The sequence below is a fragment of the Rissa tridactyla genome, chromosome 4 (genome assembly GCF_028500815.1).
Source record: "Rissa tridactyla isolate bRisTri1 chromosome 4, bRisTri1.patW.cur.20221130, whole genome shotgun sequence".
NCBI classification, from domain to species: Eukaryota; Metazoa; Chordata; class Aves; order Charadriiformes; family Laridae; genus Rissa; species Rissa tridactyla.
The window spans coordinates 35,977,568-35,997,801 of NC_071469.1; the positions used below are offsets into that span (position 1 = coordinate 35,977,568).

The 20,234-nt window shown below is 40.5% G+C and overlaps 1 protein-coding gene across 3 annotated transcripts in view; it reads left to right on the forward strand.

Moving 5' to 3' along the window:
• Window positions 1-298: 298 nt before the first annotated feature.
• Window positions 299-20,234, forward strand: part of STXBP6 (syntaxin binding protein 6) — a 124,992-nt gene continuing 105,056 nt past the window's right edge. The window contains exon 1 of one of the 3 annotated variants that reach the window (XM_054200101.1): window positions 299-440. The gene's annotated coding sequence lies outside the window, so the exon portion shown is untranslated. Of the gene's footprint in view, window positions 445-20,234 lie in introns of all 3 variants that reach the window. The other 2 variants (XM_054200103.1, XM_054200102.1) reach the window with 2 other exon arrangements.

The following is a 20,234-nucleotide window of genomic DNA, read 5'->3' on the forward strand; positions in this document are numbered from 1 at the left end:
TGCCGCCGCCACTCCGGCTCGGCGGCGGCCCCGCGGGCGCGGAAGCGGCGCGCAGCCCGCGATCAGCAGCGGTCGGAGTTTGCTTTGTTCCCTCCCCTCCCGCGATCCCAAACTCCCGTCCCAACGCGCCCTCCCGAAACAGCTTCCTGCCCCCGCCGCCTCCGCTGCCGCTCCTCCCGCCCGCCCTCCCGCCGCTTCGCGGGCGGCCCGGGACGGCGGCGGCAGCGGCAGCGGCAGGGGGGGCGGCCCGCGGGCGTCCCCGATTGGCGCAGCCGGCGCACGTGGGGCCGCCCTCACGCCTCGGCGCTGGCAGCGCGGCGGCGGCCGCCGCGGGGCACAGCTCGGCGCGGCACTCCGCTCCCCGCGGGTCTCCGCGCATCGCCCGCGCCGCTGCGGCGAGCAGAGGCGAGGAGCCGGCGGGAAGGCAGGCAGGCACGTAGGTAGGTAGGTAGGTGTTGGGGGCAGCAGGAGCCCCCGTGCTGCGGGTCGCGGTCGCCGTGGGGCGGGACGGCGCGCTGGGGGGGAGACTGTGCCCACCGGTTCCCGCGGTGGTGGTGCCGCGGCCGCTCCATTGGGGCTGCCGGCTGCCACGGCGCCCGCGGGAGGAGCTCTCGGGGGAAGCGGGGCAGCGAGTTAACGATTAACTCCACAGTGGCGTCCTCCGCCTCCGTCCCGGCGCCCGGAGCGCCGTGGGCGCCCCGGGGGTGGCGGGCCGAGGCAGCCGGGTCTGCGCCTTCGAGGGGAGGCGGCTGTTCCCGGGCCCCGCGGCGGGGAAGGGACGGCCCGCGGAGTTCCGCGGGCGCGGAGCACCGTCCGCAGGGCGGCGGGGGTGAGGCGAGGGGTGCGTGTGGCAGCGCAGCCCCCCTTGCCTCGCCGTCGGAGCGGGGCGGCGGGGCGGGTCCCGGCCCTGCAGTCACCCCCCGGCGGGCGGCTTCCCTCTGGCAGCGGCCCGAAAGCCTGTGAGGCGCCGGGGCAGCCCGGCTGTGGTCCTTCCCCCGCCCGGGGAGATCCTCCGGGAGGCGAAGAGCACCACAAACGTCAGGGGGATCTAGTGGGTCTCCTTTCGACACAGTGTTTTGAGAGTAACCTTGACAGCCCAGTGAAAGGGGCACCACTGCCGGTCCTGCCTTCTCTGTGAATTAGCTTTGCTAATGGAAAAGTAAAACTTATGGCATCTGTCTTCTTTCTCCTCTTGGGTTGCACTGATGCTGCTGAAGTCTGAAGTTCAAGGGAATATTTACCATTATTTAGAGAAACGTGTTGTTCCCTTTTCATCTTATTTTGCCCTCTGTCAAACAGAGGAGTTTACGTTATAGGAATTACATCACTTCGCAAATCCCTCTATCTTTCTCTAAATATAAGCTGTGTTTTAGCATGTCTTCAGCTTGGCTGTTTTCCTTTTGTGAGTCAGAACTAGTGTTACAGCTTTTCATTGCTTGAACAGGCTCCACAGACCCATGACACCTCTCCTAAGAGTTTTAGGAGTTGTTGCCCATGTGATGGGGATCATCTGGCATCTCTTTGTGCTTAATGTTACTGAGGCAGACAGGACCTTATCCTTTTCCATGCTGACATACTGGAAGATGGCAATATGGTATCTTGATTCTCTTTTGATGATGACATCTAATCAAAGCTGTAGCAGCTAACTGTAGAGGTCTCAGACCTGCCACCTCTTTGATAAGAGAGGAATAAGCAGAGGGCAGGGTAGTTGTACTTTGCTGGTGATGCATTCAGTTAGCAAGTCACAGGTTTCTTTTCCCCATCTGTAGTCTCTAAGCACCCTGTAACCCCCAAATTTTTCTGTAAGTGTAGTTAGCCATTTTAATGAGGCCTTAAAAACTCCAAACGTGATGTTTTTTGCAGTAATGAACACAGAAGAAATACTTGTGGTAGTTAGTAAGTGTGAATAATCGTGATGGCGAGTATGGATTTTTTCCCCCCACCCTCTGTGAAATATAATTTTACATTTTTCTTGCCCCTAGGAAGAATGATCTCCTGTAGGGTTGATGGTATTCTGCTTAATAAATTGCTTGAAAAAGGTCTCTCTCACTGAAATGCTTTAGGGCCTTTCTGCCTGGGGGAATGCACTTATGGTGTAGTCATGCCACACTAATTTCCTGTGTGCATGCTCTTGATTTTCTTTAAGAATATGCCTTAAAAGTTGGATGACACCTTTAAAGATGCCCTAATATAAATCAATAAAAAATACCGTGACGTTTTTACAGTGGAGTGAAAGCACCATTTTGGAAGTTGCCGTTTTGTGATAGCTTCCACAGGTGAAGGAATTTCCAGGTGGAAAAAAGTCTGTGAAGAATTGTGCTATGGAAAGTAAGGGGTGTTTTACCCCTGAGCATTTGTTGTGTGGACTGAGGTTGCTGTTAAATCGCACACATTGATTTCTCATCTCAGTTTCATTTATCTTCAAGTTTGAGTGTCCCTCTAGGCATGGTCTGGATCTGAACATCTAGAGTCAGGGAAGTGTGACAGTAACACAATAACCTGTGCTACAGAAGGCCCAAAGAGAAATATTTTTTTTTCTTCCAGGTGTATATTCAGATCACCTCACTCTTGTATGCATGTGGCATTTTTAGACAGTGAGGGTAATATAAAAGTAAGCCTGTTTTTTCCCTGTCCTAGTTGAATATTTTTTCATTACACTGCTTCAGGCTACTTATACTGGAAGTTCACTTCTTAAATAAGATGGATTCATCAATAGATACCTCTTGTGTTTGTACTGTTGTTAGTAAATTAAAGTGTACATTTTAGAGAACTTAAAAATACCTTTTTTTTAAAAAAAATGCAGTTTTAAAAACTATATGGGATAAGATGGCTTCAGTTTTATTATGAATAAAATTCTGGGAAATGCTGACTTTGGAAAAGAGTAACTGTTGGTCTGTTTGGGGGGAGGTATGCTGTCTAAATAATAGTGTATTTGTTCTTTCTTCCTCTTTTCTTCCTTTGTAACCGCATGTTCCTTTCCAGTGTACAGCTAGCAAGTTAACATTGCCAAGGTTGTTCAAAAGTGTTTTAATCATAGTTTTGGAAGCCTGTGTTTGGATAACGTGATGTTGAGACAAATTAATTCCTCCTGTTTTTAACCAAACAGGAATGTTATAGCTAATGTGTGTACAGAGACAAATCAAGTCCTTCAAGAGAACGCTTAATTTGCTTAGTCCGTGATTGGCAGTCTCTAGTGATGTTGGGGATTTGAAAAATGGATGAACTAGAAAGCCTTGTCATTAATTTGTATTGTAGCCAGATATGCCAGTGAATTCATTAATACACTTCTGCATATGACTGCAGCAGGCAGTGCTGTGTTAACTGTATAGAAGCGTGTTTAAATTTAGACTTTTGGGTTGACTATTTCATGTTGTTTTGAGTCAGGACACACAAACTAGGGTAAATCTAGTATCTTATCAGTGCAAATAAACATGACCTGATTGTTTCTGGTTGCTTCTTGTATAACATTCCTTGATTATACAAAAAACCCCTGGTTTAGTTGTTCCCTATTAAAGATTTGTATCCCAGACAAATTTCTTAAACTTGGAGAAAAGGAGAGCAAAATAGTAACAACAATTCAAAATAAGAAATATGTTAGCAAGAGGAGGGACTACTGGTTTTCCAGCCCAAATGATGTCATTGAACATATAGACTGTGATGTGAAGGGGGGAACTCTGATTTTAGGGGCTTGGGAGGAAGGATATTGCCTCTTCTTTCCCACCCCCCCTACTCTGTGTAAGCTGCTATCACAAAAATGAATGATGGTTTCTCAGGAAGCAAGTGCATTTCTGAGGCTATATATAGCAGAAATAAATTGTGAAATGTACTCACGGGGTAACTGAGGGGAGAAAAGAGACCAGACCATTTTACAAAATCATTGTACTCAAACTCTTTCAAAACTGACAGTACCCTCCCTCCATCCTGAAAAATACTTTTCTGGTAGTCCATTTTCCTGCTCTGGTATGTGTTTGCTGGTGAGTTTTGGCATGTGTTGTGCATTGTGACACTCTAGCTCACAGCTGAGCATTAAGGTGTGGTTTTTTTTCCATCTTAAGCTTAGGCAGGTGTCTTCTGCAACTGAGGTTTTCAAAATGGTTGATGCTGTGGGCTTTCGTTGTCATAAGTGTGAAAGATACTCATTCCTTTGCAAATGGGACTGCATGACTGTATGTTAGCTCAATAATATTATGTATTCCTGCTTTCCCTTTCATAATTTTCCTTTGGCAGATAGTGTTGGGAAAGGATTCGCGGCTGTGCAGGAGTGCTGCAGGTCTGGGAGCAGTTTGGACTGTAATGTTCCTGGAAGGGCGGTCTGCGTTCTTTAAAAGATAGCACTTACATTGGATTTCTGATGCTTGGAAGACCTGGATTTATATATGTGTGTGTTTAATGTTGCGAGCTTCTGACTTTTGTGTGTAGATTACAGTTAGTGGTAAATGCAATGACAGTAGCCCTAAGGGAAAAAAATCTAGACATTTCTGATCTGTAACATTTTGATTTCCTTAATAAAACTGGAGCGTTATGAGCATTTAAGATTGCTCAGTGGTGCACAATTCTTAGCAGTGGTTATGAACACAAGTTGTTAAAAGTTTGTGTCATGAGTTCATACGGATTAAAGTCCAGCACTGAAAGCTAGACTTTTTCTTTCTTGCCCTTTGAACTTGGTTCTAGTCTTGCTGTAGATGTCAGAGCAGTTCCAGCTCCAAGAGTCTTGTTCTTTTTTTTTTCCTCCTGCCATGACTGTCTAGTGTGGTAAACTTCAGATACTTTCCCTTCATTACCGTTTCTTAGAGATTGCATGTGGTTTTTATATCTGTGATGTTTCCAAGTAGCATAAAACTCATATGGTATAATTACAGCCAGATCTGTTAATAATAGGGGAAAACCCAAATTATATATGAAACACTTTGGATGGAGAGGCTTTGCAAAACAGGTTTCTGGATAGGTTCTGTTTGTCTTGTCTCTGCATAAACCAGTTCAGTTAAACTTGTGTCAGTAATAAATAATAGAATTGTTTTGAATTACAGTTCAGTACAAGAAGTTAACCTGCTCCTACTCCAGTTAAACTGAACCAAAATAAACCTGGTTAAATCATGAATAAAATCGTGCTGTTGTGGAAACAATTCCTTTTGTTTGAAGTTATCACCATAAGGTAAAATCAGAAATGTAACTTGTATAGAATTTGGTGCTTGCCCACAGTTCTTCTGTGAAAGAGATTCTATACATACTTGCCATTTCTTCTTGGTAACTGTGCTGGCCAACAAGTTTGTTATTTATGCATTTTGATTTTGGGTCTCCTTTTCACAGGCAATTCTGTGCTATGCACGCAGCCGCTTTTAGAAGACACTCTCTTGTATCTTGCAATTACTTGCTCACAGAACCAAAACTGTAATTCCCTAAGTTTGCTTAAAATTTTTTTGAGGATTGTTGAAGTGCAAAATTGGAAAGTGTTTCAATTCTGTTTCTTCCTTTCCACTTGCTGGTGTATTTTGGAGGTGGGGAAGAACAAACACTTGGCCATATGCAGTCCACACTAGGAAACTCCCTCTTGGTAATTAATAGAAGTTCTAGGATGTTCTCAAGCTTCCTCTTGAATTGTTTGCCTTTGTGGGCCATTATCTGAGCATATCAGCTTTCTCTCCTAATTTAAAGAGACATGATGCTCAGATCATCATCATTAGTCATACGTAGAAAGAAGGAATATGATCGGTTATTGACAGATTAGTCTTACTGTTAGAGTGAGTTCCTGTTAGTTCATTTGTTTTCTTGAGCTTGTGTGGTGGGTTCCTGACACTAATAAAAAGTATCCAAAAGCTCTGATATGCCCAGAGGTTAGTGACTAGTCCATTAGCATCTTTGTGACTTTAATATGAACACTACAGTTAGTTTTGTCGAGTAGGAATATGTTCACTGTAGGTTAATAAACAGCTCTTCCCTCTAACAGCGTCCACTTTACTATTCTGTAGGACTCTGCGTTGGGTCATTATTCTTTCAGGCAGCATGCACTGGAGAAGGGACGGATGCTCAGAGGACATGTGCTCCACTTAGGCCTGGTGACGCAAAGGGACTTCTTACTGGTTTTGTGGTGGCCATCAATTGCCTGCTGATATGCAGCTACTGCACCTGGGCTCTGTACCTATGCCCTTTGCTGCTTTCCTTCACTGAATGCAAGTTGTGAGATGCTGAGAGACCAAAAAAAAGTGTCTGATGTCACTATACATCTTTCCACTGGGAAAGATCAAAAAAGGAACTTATATTCAGCTGCCCCAAGTCTCCTAAAGGCAGGTTTGAAGGTAGGTGTTGAAACTCAGAATTCACTACTTAATTTTGTCATTTTAAAATCTATAGCTACACAAAAGTGATCCCATGAAGAAAGCAATCTGACTTAAAAATACAAAAAAACCCCTCCAGAAGATCATAGAATCACAGAACAGCTGAGGTTGGACAGGTCCTCTGGAGGTCCCTTTTTTGCAGATCTATCATACCTGTCTCTTTAGAAGAAAAGCTATGTTAAGATTACCTTTTCATTTGTTTGTTTTGGAAGATGTAGAAAGGAAATTGCTGTTTGTAAATTCAGATGTTCACTAGTTAAGACAGAATATCTAACTTAGGAGGCTTTGTTTTGTTCTTTTCCCTTTGTTTTGTAAGCAGACATCTGAGTGAGGTCAGGGAGTCATTCAGAGATGAAATGGAGTTCTTGTTTTCCAGACCTGAAATTTTCCTAATTTACGTTTTTTTTCTGAGCCATCTTAAATGGGCACCTTTCAGTATTCCATAGACATCTTTCACAAATGTTGATGTTCCTTCCCGCCTGTTTCCCTGTGGCTTCTGACCTCAGTGTTTTGCTCTCCTGTTGTTAGCAGGTTGCATTATCAATCCATATTGTATTAGAAATGGTGGATGGGTGATTCTGTTTCTAGGCAGAAGGAATGGTGTTCTTAGTTACTAGATCTGAAAAAATTTAAAATTGTGCCCAAACTGTTTAACTTTGTCTCGATAAGTGCAGAAGTTCAATTTCAGTATAAACACACTGCACGTTGTTTGGGAAATGATTATTCTTGACTGGTTTTAATAAGACTCCAACTGAAAAGAACGGAAATCATGTGTCAGTTGTTCACTTAAATTTTGAAAACATGAGTTTTACTGTAGCCTGTGTGCATTTGCAGCTTGTTCAGAAGTGACCGTCAGAGGAGCAAAGCATGAATCACCAGCGTATGAATGATGGATACTTCCCATGTCACTAGTTAGGTAGTAAGATCTGTATTTTAAGAATGCAACCAAGACTGAACATTCACATGTGTTTAATAATTTTTCTGCAAATTAGTTTGACTGCGTTATGTTAGCAGATTGAGGCTGCTCTAAGGTAGGGTATTCAGATCACTTTCAATTCACCAGGGCCTGAAATCTGCATATAGAAATTCATGACTGAAGTGTGGGTTTTGAAGATTCTAACTTAAGTCCTATGAAAATTAAAGAAAAGGCTCTAGTTGACTTCATTTGGACTTGAACAGAGGAGCTAAGCATGCTGCGTCCCATGGAGTTGCTTTACTTTTCTATCTCCTATGCATTTAGATAGGTTTCAGACATTCCTTTAGTATGTAACTATGGGACTAGGTGACATATGTTTCTCAGCTGCTAAGAATATAGTTAAAGTATATTATCTATTCTTGAAATACCCAAATGTAAGGTTTGGGATTTTTCTTATGGTGACCAGTTGTATCTTGCAAAGCTGTTAATTAACCTGCACTTAAACACAAATTGCATTTGTGCTTCAGTCTGTGTTTAAAACTGGAGTCTTTGATGTTGGGCCTTACACTGACTCTTGTGAGTTGACGCTGTCTACTTCAGGCGCCTGATTAACCCCTGACCTGAGATGTCCATGTTTCCTGTGTAGTCAGTGGAAGGAGTTTGAAGCCCTGAGGGCATGAATTGGAGCATGGTAGTGTTTCACAGAATAGTAATGGCATTACTTTGTTAAGCAGTATTAGAAAGCATGAACAGAAATAGCTTTTATATGAGCTGGGAATAAGGCAATACAATTTTGTGACTGTACCACGCTAGGTGATGCTAGCTATGTCTATAGGGTTACGTCCCATTTACACATCCTAGCACACCACCGTCCCTGCATGCCCTGGCTTACCAAGGTGATACTGAGCTGTGGAAGGTTCTTGTCCCCAGCCCAGGGGATCAGTTGCATGGGGGTGTCACTTGAGAGAGCTTTGTGAAGGTAAGAGACTTCATTGATCTGTGAAGTTTCTCAGGATGAAGTTGGGACCTCTAACTTATTTTTAATGCCTTGATGGGATCTCAAATATGACATTTAACATCTTAAAATAAAAGTAAAACCTGTGTGTCCGATATGATTTTTAACTCAAAGCCCTTATCTGACAGGAGATTAACGTGTCAGCCCTTAAAGGAGAAAGAAATCAAAATGCATATACCTTGATTAAGGAATCTAGTAGATGTGAGTGATGTATAGGGTACCTTCAGATCCTCAGGGGAATTGCATGAAAGAGGACTAGTTTCAGGTTCTGTTCAATTGCTAGACAGTATTTCAATTTAGGGGACAAGAAGTATGCAGTTAAAATATTTTAGACTCTGGTAGCTTTGAAATATTTTTTTCTTTAAAAATTGTGCATCTTAACCTCTGTCAGCTAAGAAATGTCTTGATTCTATTTATTTTTTTCCATAAAAGAAAAAGTGTGTGTGTGTGTATATATATATATATTTTATGTAATATGTGTACACACACATACATATTGGACTTAGTCATGTCATGTAAAATAAAACGATTTTTTTTTTTTTTGTGGTGGTGGTTATTCTTGTGAAAGAGACAGTACTGTTTCAGAGTGGGAGAATAAGTGCTTATGATGGGTCTTGTAAACTCCTTTGTCATGCTTCCAGTTGTCTGTGAGTCCAGTCCCACTTCTAGTTACTTCTGTATAGATACCCTAATTAATTCTTACAGAAATGACTGCTTACGCGTGACAGTGTGCAGGTCTGGGCTGAGGTAAGGCTTGATCCTGTTGTCCTTGGAGTGCATTACCAGTGCTTCTGCATCGTTATTGGGGGGGTTGATAAAAACGTGTTTGCAACTCTGCTTCCTCTTCCCCACCACTATTTTATTAGGGAGCTGAGGTTTTCTGGATGTTTGGGTAAATAAAACTGGGAATTCTCCAGTGGTATCGGACACTTGTTCGTTTCATGTTTGCCCCTGTGGAAGCTTGTGAAGCAGCGTATAGCCAGGATGCTGAAATAGTTTGTGATTAGGTGCTTGTTTCAAACAGTAATAGCTGATGTCTTCAAATTATTGATCTGAAACCTTGGAGTAAGTTTAAATATTGGCTGGTTTTTGTGAGTGAAAGTAGTTTTGTTATTCATTCGAAAGCTAACTGTGTACGGTTTGGGGTTTGTTCTTTGTATTTCGTTTAGTGACTGGGAAAAGTGCAGGAATGGGTTGTCTGTGCCAGTAACCCAGGTACCACTTCGAATGCTCAGTGAGGTTTCCTCACAGCCCCCTCTGAGAAGTGATGATGCTGAGGAATGCAGATGTGCAACACCTGCGGCACCCACCTGGCACCTGAGCTCCCAGGAGTGCTTACAGGAGGCCGAGCTCCCCCATACATCCGTGAGCTGGGTGTGGTGAACACTCATTTGCTGCTGAAGTAAATGACCTTAAGTGAGTCGTTTAAGGTCACGTTACACTTCAGTGGTAAAACTGCGGTAATAATGCATCTTTCTATTTCCATTTTTATAGATTGCCTGTGTATCAGACTTTTATCTTTTAAGCAATTCAATAAAAGGCTTGAAACCAAGTTGGTGTGCATTTGAAATCCCTTGGTATTTGAATTTGCATTTATGCCATGGAGAACCTTGCCTAGTTGGTAAGAAAAACTTCTTCGGCTTTCCAGTTTCTAACAAACAAGTTACTTACGTTTCTAGAGTAAAAGAGGCAGTGATGTGTGTGGACTATTACATTTTCTGCCTCTTTATCTGCGCATCTGCTGTGTCTTGCTCTGTAGTCTGACATTGTTTGTGCATGTACCCTGTCTCTGCACCAGAAGGAAATGAAATTTCATAGGTGGGGCAATAAAAGCCACCCATGTGAAGGCGTAGTGTCTGGGTGTTTCGCAGGGACCTGGTTTGGTAGCCAGAGTTGCATGAGTGCATTTGCTCGCTTCCTGCTGGTGACAAAGCAGTAAATCCAGGGTTAGTTTTCTGTATGTTCCCTCCATTAGGACAATTTATTTCATGTTCTTACCACATAGGCTTTTCTGGACTTGAAGATGTGCCCAGCTTTGACGTGAGTGCTCATATTCATTTTTGCCTTATCGTTTCAACATCATCTCCTCCCCCCTTCCCGCCCCTTCTAAAAGGATGATATGAGATAGAGGTGACTATGGGTCTGTTATGGCTTTGAAAGAGAGCCTTGTTCTTTTGAAAGTGGGGTGAGTACATAATTTTGCTGGCAATAAGAGAAATAAGCTTTTTATTTCATTCAGTGAGCTTCCCTGGGGGGTTGTAGGGATCAGAAAAGTAGAACCCAAACTGTGATATAATTTATTGTAATAAGCTATTCTGAATAGACTCTTCTGAAAATGGAAAAGAGATGTTATCATATTTCAGAAAGTGCAGCAGTCCCCCTGTAAACCTGTCTGAGATGGGAAGAAGTGAGACTTGTATCACTGAAACATGGAGAGGTGCAATGATTAGCCTTTTTAGACTGAGGTGAGGAAGCTGTTAGAGTTGTTTACCTGATTAATGAACTAGTAGCACTGGTTTGGCTGCCCTCCTCAGATAAGGGTTATTCCCATGACCTGGTCTCAGCTGTGTGTTATTCTGTCTGATCTCACTCTTTATATTTTCTCCCTTTATAATTTTGTCTATTCTTTCAGCATTTCTCATCTTGTTGTCCTTTGTGTGTGTCTTTAATCATCGGGCTGCTTTTTTTCAAACCTCGTTTAGCAGTCCCTTGGGACTTCTTGAGGGACTTAGTAAGTGTGTGTTTCCTTGTCGTGCCTCACCTTAAACAGTAACTTCTGCATCTTTGGACAAAAAATTTTGACTAGAGATTGATTTTCTCCATTGACAGGTTAGTTCTCCCCTTCCCTCGTTTTCTTGTCTAAATAATCGGACTTTCACAGCTTATCTTGAAAACAAGGTATCTTTTAGGGAGATTAAGATGTGACATTTCTTTTCTAGCTTCCATTTATCTCCACTTTCCATTTTTCTTCCCTTTCAAAAGCTTCATCTATCATTTTTGTGAGAGTTGCATACTTTAAATGAAACGATGAAGTTACTGATGGTAATGGATAAAAGGTTGTGTGACTGCCACTGTGGTATGTTCTGGGTCTTTCCATCTGTGTTATTATGCTCTGTGATAGGAGGATATGAAATACTTCACACACATTGAGTAAATAATAGCCGTTAGGAGTAAACACTTTTAAATTAGCATAACTTGTTCCAGAAAATCCTAAAATGAAAAGCTGGAAAAAGTGTGGATAGAATGGAGGGAGGGACCTGGAGTTATATTAGATAGGTAACGAAATGGTTGCTCCTTATGCTGTAGTGGAGCAAAAGAAGCCAATGCTGTGCCAATGCTGAAAGGAGAAGATAGGAGTGAGTGGTCACTAAAAATAACAAAAAGACAAATTCGAGTTGGTGGGTGGTTTGCCTCAGAGTAGGGTGCTGGCAAGTCTAAGATATATATAAGATATATATTTTAATACTGTACAGAGTATTCTGTATTAAGAGAATTCAGAGTATTCTCTTAAAATTGGAGCAATGTACATTAAAAGGCAAGATGAATAGTTCTGTTAGTTATCTTTTAATCTTTCATTGAAAAGAGCAATTGATTTCAGTGTAGTATTATCTGTATAACAAGATACAGGACACTGAGGGGCTGCCTCCTCTTCTGGTCGGCATTTTTCCTTGTTCTAAAAAGTCTGAGCACTTTAAATACTGGTAATATTTCTATCGTACTCTGAATCTTCTGTTGTACTTCTTTAAAATTATTTTTTAAGGGTTAACTTTAATATACATAACTAATTAGACTTTTGTATATATCTGAGACCTCTGCTTTTTTTTAAGAGATGAACTTATATCTTTGCATATGCATAATGTGCAGGGGTTTTGTTTGATGTTTGATATCACTTTGAAAAGTGGGACTTAAATAAAATGTGAATTGTCTTAACTTCTGATATCTGTAAAAATCTGCTCTTATCCAGAGTGTGAAGCTGAGTACTGATGGTCTGTTTGCAGAGCTTCATTTTGTTACAGTACAGAGAAGGCCTTAGAGTGGAAGTGGTCTGAGCGCTACTGTGTTTTGGATTGATAGTATAAATCCTGGTAGGTGATTTATTGGTTGATCTGCTATGTTGGTAGAATAAATACTTTTTTCTTTTTTTTTTTTTTTTTGTCTTTGGACTGAATGGACAGCTGAGGCAAAAAGCATTTCTTGGAAGATTTTATGGAAGGATTATTAACAGTAGATCCTTGCGTGATTCCAGATGGAAATCTTTCAGTCCTCTTTGGGTTTCCTATGAAATTGTTCTTTCCTACAGTAAGCAAATAGTCTCTCTCAAGTATATAAAAGATGCTAGAATTGTCAAGCTGAGTGAGCAACTAAAAATAATGAATTCTAAAGAATTCAAAGTATGCATCTGGCTATTAGGGCTATACCCACACTTTTCTGATATCATCCTTATTTGAAAAACGTCTCTCCCTTTCTTTACTTGCTGTGCAGATGGCCATACAAAAGAATTGCTCTTTGAAGAAAGAATGAAACGTCACTAGGCATAGTAGCTGAAAGCACAGAACGCACTTAACTCTGTCCTTCTCAATCTCAAAATCTCTCTCGTGGATTTAGAAGCAGCTCTCATAATGATGTATTTTGACAAATTGGCATCCTTGTAAAAATGAAATGAAAGCCTTTTAAGAATTTGTGAGAACAATATTTATATCGTGCTGTGTGCCTACACTCATGGCTCTTGCATTATAGTTGCTGATTTTTACAGAGTTGCCTGTCTGCTCTTGCAATACTTCCTGTATGAAATTTTCTTGGAGAGACAGAAGGTTCTCAAATAGTAATAGATCCTGTAGCCATTAAGATGTGTATACTTTGCAAATAAAATGCATGTTTCTTTCTTCAGGCAAATGGAGTAATGTGTGGGGTTTCTGGTTTGTGAGGTTTTGTTTTGGTTTGATTTTTTTTTTTGAGGTGTGTGCAGTGGTTTTTGGTTTTTGTTTGTGTTTTTTAATTTTTTTTTCTTTTTAAAAGAAAAAAAGTTCTAAGCTTTTTTCCCCCCAGAGCATTTCGGGAGATTAACTTTGAAAATTCAATTGACTCACATTTTTCTTCTTTGAAACATTTATAACATATAAACAGGAATAAAGAAGATTTTTAAGTTCAGTAACCCTGATAGTATCCCACTTTTTTGGAAACATTCCGTGCTGTTGGAATCTTGATGAAAACATCTGAACTTGTGGAAAGCTAGGGTCAGGTACTATAGTGCAGAATGACCAGAAAAAAGCACACGTAGATATGTGCAGGTACCTACTGTGTCATCAGACCCTTTTAAGGTTTTAGTGTTTTGCTTTGTTTACTTTACCATGTTTAGTGGTTGTCTTTTTTGGAACTTCTTTGCCTGTCTCTGTGTTGTGATTCATCGTTGGCATCACCGTACCTGTTACACTGGATATAGTCTGTTAGTTTATATTTTGTCTCAGCATCACTCCTGGAATACATACTGTACATCTGCATTCCACATAAAAACATTTTGATCTTTCTTATAGCTGCCAAGGCTTGAACTCAGACCTTTGAGTTTCGGGGTTTTGGTGTTTTTTTGGGTTTTTTTTGTTTTGTTTTTTTTTTTTTTTTTGTTATGGCTCAGGAATCAGTTGTGAAACTGCGGTGAGGAATGTGGGTCCTGCTTTGACCTGAGGTGTTGATGAAGATGGAAGAATTCTGTAAGCCAGGTAGTCTGTTTTAAAGACTAAAACCTGCCATGATCAAATCTCAGAAAGTTAGAGCTGTGATGGTAATGTAACAAGTGATTCTTACCAGAGCAGGGACTAAAATGCTGTTTGCAAAGCAGATGTGTACAAAATTGAATGGGTCTGCCGTATTATCTTTGTGGCATGTGGATAATTTTTTGTTTGGTTGTATTCTTTGCTTTTGTCTTTTGTTTATACAGTGTTTAATGTATTCTTTTAGTGATAACTTCTATGATAAAATGCATGGCTGGATCCTCCTTGTCTAACGGGAGAGCTACTGGAAAAGCTCTTAAAGATAAAGAATTACCTGTGAGGCTTTAACTACCTGTCCTGAAGATCTCTCTCAGGATTTCGCCAGTTGTTGAGCAAAATGAGCACAGAACATCATTAATTTTAAAGATACTTATGTATAGAACAGGATCCTGGCTCTCTGTAAATGTGTGGCATTTACGGGTTTTCTTCCTCTCTCTTATGTCTGTCCTGTCCCTGTTGCAGGCTTGTCTTCATATGAAAGAAGACAAGCCTGCCTTTCCTTCTCAGTTTTCCTTCTCCTTGTCTTAGTGTCGTGTACTCAGATTGCTTTCCTCTTATCTCCCATTCCCTCCCTTTAGCAAATTTTACTTGGGTACAAGTGTTTGAAAAGACTAGTTGCAGCAGGATGCCTACCAGGTTACAGCATGATTAGTGTTCAAGTTTAATATTAAAAGGGGAGGACTTTAAAGAAAGAAAAAAGTGTTAGGGTACCAGAAAAAATGTACAAAACCTTGGCGTTTAACAAGGTGTAGAATGCCATACACATTGCAGTGAAGAGTACTGATCGCAAAAGAATATTAATAACAGTAATCTGAATAAGATTTTAAGAATCCTGGGCCGAGTTTCTAGCTGATGAAAATTTGTTTAAAAATACTTTCTTTTTGACTTCAGCATATATTCTCACAGCTCTCTACGCTTCCCACTGTATCATAACAGGGCTCAAAACCCCTGAGTTAAGCCATTTTTCTTTCCTTTCAGAAATGAACAGTGGAGAGAATTGTGTTTCTGGCAAAGACGGCTCTAGAGCTGTGTACGAGGAAATACTAGATCTGAATTGTTCTTAGTGCAGTTGTGAAAAGGCATCAGAGCAGTAAATAATTCTATTGTGTAGCAGCAAACACAACTAAGGACAGTAAACACTGGGATTTGATCTTGAATCTGATTTACATAGTTTATTTAACAAGGCCACCTGCTTTTAGGATAGAAGAGCAGGAACTTGTGGCAATTATAAGGTGAATAGCAATTTGGGTTTCCATGTATGCCTTCCTCAGGTGTTTGTACCTTGGGCTTATTGGGTGTCACATACCTTGAAGCAGTTAATATATTTGCAAAAGCTAGAAGGAATACCACATACACTTGAATGCTTAGCAAACATTTGTCCTTTTATTTTAGGCAGGCAGGCTCACAGGTGTCAGAGTAAACTTTTACGGCACCAAACATGCTGGTTCACTGAAAGCACATCTTCTCAGTGTGAACACAGCTGTACAAGCTGGCTTCTTGACTACTGGGAAATCAGATCCTGAGAAGATTGAGTTCTAACAGAAGGCAGAGAAAACCTGGCAGTGTTTGAAGGACCTAGTTCTTTCTCTCTGTGAAACATACCTAGCATCATCTTTACAGTATAAGGGAGGCAGATTGTTGGGCAACCTTCCTGCGAGAGCTTCAGAGTCCATCCTGACTGGGTTTGACAGCATTGTATGAAAAAATCCTGTAATCTCCTGGCAGAGCAATGGCATAGCCCAGGGAGTAGGGCTGAAGTCTACTCTTAATCTGTTTGGGGTGTTAACAAATATGAAAATGAAAGGAAGATGAAATCTTTTTTCATCATCACTGAGGACAGCAGTGATAGCCAGAATAGCCTGTTGATTTAAAGTAAACTGCACGGTGTTGATTTAAAAGCCCCTAAAGACTGTAGAACCACTTAAGTTTGTTTATGAAACTTCAAAAGTAATTGGAAGAGGTTTTGGGTGTTGGTTTCACGTGGGGCCTTCGTTCTCCCTTTCACCTACACCCCCTCCATTCATATTTTGAAGTTATACTGGGGTTGTACTGCCAACTTCAATTATTTGTGATTGCGGTGTGGTAGGTTTCCCCTGCCCCCTTGCCTTAAATAAAGGTAAGGAGAATAAGTTAGTTACTGTTCTCATTAAAAGTGTGTTGCTGAGCAATAGCAATAAGGGCATTTTATTAAAACTGAAAAACTGTCCTAATTTGCTCTCTCAGCAAAACACTGTTCTTCAAACAAAATGGATTTATGGTTCTTGTTTTATGAAGTATTCAAAAATGCAGTCTACTAATATATTTGAATTGGAAGACATAGGCTCATAGATCTGGTTAGTATAAGCATTTTTTTGGAACCGAAGTTACGTAAGAAGTGGCAGTTGGTCGCTTCTCTGTTACCCTCCTCCTTCAAGGAGCACACCCAAAAAGTCAATAAATGCAGACTCGTATAGATTGGATAGGTAATGTTCCAAGGTTATGGCATTCAGATCCAACGCTCCTAATTCCTTTTCTTCTATAACACCTGCATGGTTTTGCTCCCCCCACCCCCCAAAAAAAAAGGTATGTACTGAAGATCCATAAATCAGGGAATTTGAAAAATAATTTAATCGCCTATACTGGCTAAGATTGTGGAATGAAACTTGGGGATTTGAATTGCTCGGGGGACGTGAATTGCTCGGGGCATTCCTCAAAAGTATATCAAAACAGTAAGCACAGGACAGCAGTTACAGCTCGACTGAGTTGGAGTAGATAATAGTTGAACAGACTGCAGTACTGCAGTGCAAAAACTGGTATTTCCTTTGTGTCTGGATTATCATAATAATGTTAGAAGATAAAGAATGTTGATACTGATTTAGCATAGAGATTAACTGTTTTTCTTAAACTGCATAATAAAAAGAAACGTTGCAGTAACCTCTAAGAAACAAACAGTTCCTGGCAGACACTAGAAAGAATTACGACTATATTGATAAAGTTAGTTGCATTATTTTTATTTTTTTTTTCCCTTTCTGAGGTGGAGGTGGTGGTTCCTCTCATAGAAGAAGATTTCTGAGATCTTCTGTTAATGTGTGCAACAGTGACACTACCAGGAAATGGTTCTCTAAAAATGCAGTCTCTTAAGGCAACTGAATGCTTCATTGCAAGCAGGTTTTCTAATCTACAAGTCAGTAGGCATCAGTGCTGTTTAGTGATTTGAGCTCATGATTGTTTAAGTTTTTAAAGAGCTTTGATGTCATACCAAAACTTGCATAATGCCAGTGCTGGTTGCTTGATGCAGATAATTTCTATGAGCCACTGTAAATTCTAGACTTTACTGGTAGAGCAGATACTTTACATCATCTTCTGCAAACAGAAAGGATCCTCTTTTCTGCATTGTTTTCCATATTGTAGTTTCAGAGTAACTGAAGAAGGTCCATTTGGCTACCACTTTCCACCAGTGGCCACAGGAATGCTAGTAGATATTTCAAATTTGGCAAAACAAGTTTATGAAGGTAATCAAAGAAAGGCCATTTTGAAATAGAGCAGGAGGAGAAAGGGAGTCCTCCCCTGTGGATACCATCACTATGCCCAAGTGAGAACAGCTTGGAAGTCTGGCCTCTGCATATCTTTTTCTTGTTTTCTTTTTTCCCTTTTTTTTTTTCTAGTTGGTTTAATAGCTTGGGTATACTGGAGGCAAACCATGTAACCCCTCTGCCATCATATTTGGAAATATTTTTCTTCTTCTTTGGAGAATTTGGAGAATTGGAGAATTTGGAAAAAATTTTCTTCTTCTCAGAAGAAAAATGGGAAGAGGGAAACTTATGTGGGACAGCAGAAAGATACTAATTATGAAGGTGAACTTCCAAATCTAGTATTTTATTTCAGTATGTTTTCAGTTTCCAGCTGTTTGTTTACTTGGAACAGAATTACCACTAATTACTTTAAGATTTACCTTTCCATGCTTCTTTCTTTTATTTTTTTTTGTGTGTGCATTGTATTTTTGGAGTGCTTTGTTTGTGTTACTAAAGCCATGTGTTAGCCTAAAACGTTACCGTTTGTCAGTGAAGTTCCTAATATCTTTTGCTTCTTTGGCTTAAAAGAAAAGTGTGCTCTCTGCTCATAGATGACCTTTTTGTTTTGTGTGACTGTGCTAGAAGGTAGCAACTGGCACCTTGCTCTTTCATACAACTTAAGGATGCTTTTAAATTAATTTTCATTGGTGTTCTTCAAGGTAACTAATTCACATATTCAGTAATTCATAAGAAACTGAAAGGAAATTACATGGAGTATTACATGGCTGTTTCTTTTTTGGCAATGCTTAGTAAGCATGTTTCGTCAGCCCAGAAATTCTGTTCATTCTAAGCCTAATTTTGGAAAAGAAGGAAAACTGGTGGCTGTTTCTGTCTGGAGCTGAAGAAATGCACATAAATTGTGTTTGAAGAAATTAATAGCCATGAGGAAAAATTCAATATGAGTAGAATCTTATGTTTTTAATTTGTTTTCAGCTGTCACTGGAGAGTGACCAGATTCATTTAATGCTTCACCTGACCTCTCTTTATGAATATGCTCTGACCATGTCTCTGGTCTCCTCCTCTCGGATGCTTGATGGCTCTCATTGTGGACTTTTAGTTAAGTGAAAATGACAACTTCAGTATAAATGACAGTTTTCAAATCCACTTTCAAATGGCCGCTTAAGAATTTTGTCCGATTGCTTGTAGATTGCATTAATCCTCTTGCGCTACTTTTAATGGGTTTGTGGGATCTCTTTAGCAGCTAGAAAGAAGTCTGTCGTATAACACTTGTCAGCATCTCCATTTATAGTTCGTAGAGCGTGCCATCTACTGCTTGCTGCTATTCTGCTGAGCTATTCTAGCATTGCCAGGTCATGCAAAACGTGACCTGTGAGCATACCTTTATCCTATGCATAAGCACTGCAATTACCTCATGCTTATGTGTCACAAGTATGGGCATGAACCCGGTGTGTAATACAGAATGTTGATGAACTAGAGGAATGCTTGGCGGAGCGATGTAATTAAGTGTGATGCAAACAGGACGTGTATCTGTCAGACGTGAGCTGTGTGTTCTGTAACGAGTGTAAATAAATGATCGTCTTTTGGAAGGACAGATGTCTAGCGTTTTGATCCGTCCAATGCTAGATGACATGATTATCAAATACTAAATAGAAAGCTCTTAAATTTTTTATGTTTTAATTGTGGGTTTAGAAGGCTGAGATCTGTATTTCTTCTAATGCTGTTCAAACTAATTTTACGTTGACACATGGGCATTAGTTTCTGGTTTTAATATGCTAGATTCCTAGTTTTATTACTATTTTTTTAAAATACCTATACACTTTGCATAGGCAGACAGCTTGGTGGTGTTTGTGGGTTCGAACTGTTATGTAGAAGTCCAAGTGGTATAAATGACAGTAGTACTAAGTAGGATAAAAGAATACTAAACAAGCCAAGGAATAGCTTTTTCCCTCTTTCTTTTTTTTTTTTTTGTCCAATATGCATGAAGTGATGGGTTCTCTTTGGTTTAGACAGATTTAGACATGACATTTCCTGGTTTTGTCTCCTGGGGGAAAAAATACCTCAGGAAGGAGTTTACCTTGGGCTGGCATTAAAAGCAGCTTAAAGAAATATTAGTGGTAAACGTGTGCTGGAGCTGTCCCCAGGAGGGGCTGGGATCTGCTGAAGTGCTTTCCAGACCTATTTTCCAAGTTTCAATATGAATCAAACTTCTTTCAGAACAAAAGCTTCCCCACTCAGTAGTCCTGTCCCCAGAAATAAGTTGATCTGCTGTTTTCGGTGGTGGTCTATTATCAGTAATTCTTAACTGGTAGTTTGCCTGGCAATGTTGCTAGCTTGCTTATATCTTACTGCTGTTTTCTCTTTCAAATCTCAAAACATTGCCTCTTTACGCAACAGAGAAGGCTGAGAAGAATCATTTTGTTTTATCACTAAGTGGGTATAACAGTGCTTGTTTACAGTGGGCGGTTATGCTTTTCATTTCATACATCCACTGACCAAAAGTGGAGAAAACCTGTAGGAAGTAATGAAACCTTTGAAGTTCACCAAGGATTATTATGAAATATGACCTCAAAATTTCTCACAACTGTTCAGGCAGAAGTTGCAGTCTCTTATGTTATATATAACTAGCATTTTGAGAGGTAGAATTCATTACATTTTTAAGGTTTGTAGCCAATGTCTTACCGATAGTAACACATA